General features: G+C 43.1%; 1 protein-coding gene across 2 annotated transcripts in view; it reads left to right on the plus strand.

Moving 5' to 3' along the window:
• The window catches only part of Ece2 (endothelin converting enzyme 2), a 48973-nt gene that overhangs the window by 28439 nt on the left and 17477 nt on the right, over nt 1-3057 (plus strand). The window lies entirely within an intron of this gene.

Here is a 3057-nt window from a genome sequence, read left to right on the forward strand (position 1 = left end):
TAGAGGATACGACACTCTTATCTCCAATTAACCACCAGAAAACCAGAAGTGGCACTGTGGCTCAAGTGGTAGAGCACTGGCCTTGAGCTGAAGAGCTCAGGGACAGCGGCCAGGCCCAGAGTTCAAGCTCTACAACTGACAAAAAAAAAAAAAAAAGTTAATTTTAGCCCAAGTATTGGTGGCTCATACCTGTAAATCCTAGCTACTCATGAGGCTGAGATCCGAGAATTGTGGTTCAAAGCCAGCCAGGGCAAAAAAAAAAAAGTCCATAGATTCTTATTTTCAATTAATCACAAAATAAAAGAATAAGGCAGAAGTGGAGCTGTGATTAAAGGGATAGAGTGCTAAGCATTGAACAAAAAAGCTAAGAGATAGTGCCCAGCCTCTGAGTTCAAGCCTTAGTACCAGTACAAAAAAAGAAAGAAAGAAAGAAAATTCTAAACTAGGTCTGGTAGCCCATATCTGTAATTCCAGTATTTGGAAAGCTGAGGCAGAAGGCCAGCTTGGGTTATATAAAATGATTCTCTCTCTCTCTCTCTCTCTCTCTCTCTTTCTCTCTCTCTCTCTCTCTCTCTCACACACATACACACACAAATTTCTAACTCCTGAATCTTGAGTCTGACTGTGTGACTTGCTTTGCCCAGTAGGGACATGGATAAGGTGATAGAGTGTCAGTCCATAAGTGAGAGTATCAGATTTTGAGTTTGAGGGTTTGTTTTTTTTTTTTTACCAAAATAAAAAGGGACACTAGCAAATGTGATAAAGCCAAAGCTTAAAAGATGTTGGTGTGTTGGGGTATGCACTCATTTGTTGTTGCTAAGAATCCTAAGACCGTGAAAAAGTCGTGGCTCACTTCTTAGAAGAGAAGAAACTACTTAGAGATAGGGTTTAGTCATCCTAGCTGAAGCCCAATGCAAATGAAGCCAATTTAGGTCACCCTAGACTATCCAGCTCCTGCTGAACTACCTTTGTCTGGAATATGCACCTAGTCAACCCATAGAACATGGAAGGTGTTACGTGTTTATACTGGTGGTTCACACCTGTAATCCTAGCTACTCAGGAGGCTGAAATTTGAGGATCGCAGTACAAAGCCAGGAAAATTCTGGGAGACTCTTATCTCCACTTAACCACAAAATAGCAGAAGTGGAGCTGTAACTCAAGTGGTAGAATGCCAGCCTTGAGTTCAAGAGTTCAGGGACAGTGCCCAGGCTCTAGTACAGGCACAAAGAAAGGAAAGGAAAGGAAAATAAGTAAATATTTGTTTTTAAGCCACAAAATTTGGTATTGCCTGTTATGGAGCAAAAACTAATCGATACTCAAGCATCCTTTGGACTATGATTATTTCCTGATACAGTTTCCTAGAAGTAGACTTTCTGGGTCAGAATGTTCACAGTTTCATACCTGTGGATTCCTATTGCAAAAATGCACCGATTTATAAACTACTATAAATATGAGAGTGCTTATATTCCCCATTTTTGACAATGCTGAGCACTGATGTTTTTATTTTATCATTATGATAAAATAAAATGTGCTTATATATTTTCCATTGTACTTATGAATTTAAGAATGAACTGTAAGGCTGGAATTAGTAGCTCGTGGATTTTTCTGCTAGGGCTGGCTTGATCTTTCAATCTCAGCCTGCTGAGTAGTTAGGCCTGCAGGAGTGAGTGCCCAGCAGTGTTTTTTTTTAAGGGGGGATAGGGTCTCCCTAACTTTCCCTGGCTGGCCTCACATTCACGATCTTCATGCTCTGTCTCTGAGTAGCCACCAGCTTTACAATTCTAGTTTCTAGCTATAAAGTTTGAATGATAATAATAAAAATAAAATCAAAATAAACACCTTTTATGTGCCAGGCATTGTTCTGAGCAGTTTACAAATATTTGTTTTCATTTCATTCTTAGAATCACCCGTTGAAGTAGGTATTATACTTATTTTCATTTTACAGATGGTGAAACTGAGTCAGGATTCACAATTTATCATCTTAGTAGTGACACTATACTATCTCCTACTTGAGAATGTGCAATTTTAGGGTGAAAAACTGCCTAAGAAAGGCTCATCTCCATTTCTCATCCATCCTTTCTCTGCCATAAGATTATAAGATTATTCCATGCCGGAACCACTTGCAGCAAGATGTCAGAGAATTGGAGTGGGAGTCATGAAATGGATTATGTATTTGCCACCACTTCAAGCCTCCTGAGGCCAAATTCATATTTTCTTTGGAGGTGAGGGGGCGAGAATGAGTCATATTCTCCCTCCCTCCCCCCCCTCGTTGTAAAATACATACGGCACTCTTCAGTGCAGCAGACTGCAACACCCTGCCTGATTAAGAAATGACAATATGGAAGGCAGATGGCAGATGCATGGATGCCACACTATTGCGTTTCAGTTAAATATTGCTTGGTGTTATTTTTTCCCCCTTGTAAACCTCCCAAATGAAATCGTTTGCTTTCTCCAAGTTAGAAGTGTTAGCACGTCTTTTCTTTAAATATCTGTGCATGGCTGTTTTTTTCCCTGCCAATTTGTCACCATCTGTAACCCTCCCTTTATGAGATGATCTGATGACAGCAATTATGTTGGAGAGTAGAAGTGCTGTCTTGAAGCGACATGTAAGAGTGACATCCGTATGGCCTGTGTGTGTAGTGTGTGACACCCCTGTTCTTGGTTGTGCTGGTTGCGTGTGTACCCAGGGGTAGTGTACTTTGTCTCTGGTGTGTGTTGTTGTGTATACATTGTGAGTGTGAGTGTGTGCGCATTCGATGTAGAAAGCGACCAGCCTGTGTACCCGGGGTCTGCCGGGGTCGCGGGGGGGGGGGATGTTCCTTAGGGGGTCGTGGTTTCTCCAAGGCGTCTGAAGGGGTTGGAGAGGGGTTGCAATTTGGAGAACTGGGCCAATGAATGCTGGCAGGCGTTGAACGTGGCTCAGAGGAAGGGAATGGTGGACGATCGCAGAAGACCCTTGGGAGATGGGGAGCCGACAGCACAGCGCGATGGGGGGCTCCAGGGTGGCTGGAAGGCCGCGATCGCCGGCCCGGGTGCGGGGAGGGCGCCGCCGGGCTC

This window comes from Dipodomys ordii, unplaced genomic scaffold (assembly GCF_000151885.1).
Source record: "Dipodomys ordii isolate 6190 unplaced genomic scaffold, Dord_2.0 Scaffold162, whole genome shotgun sequence".
Taxonomy (NCBI): domain Eukaryota; kingdom Metazoa; phylum Chordata; class Mammalia; order Rodentia; family Heteromyidae; genus Dipodomys; species Dipodomys ordii.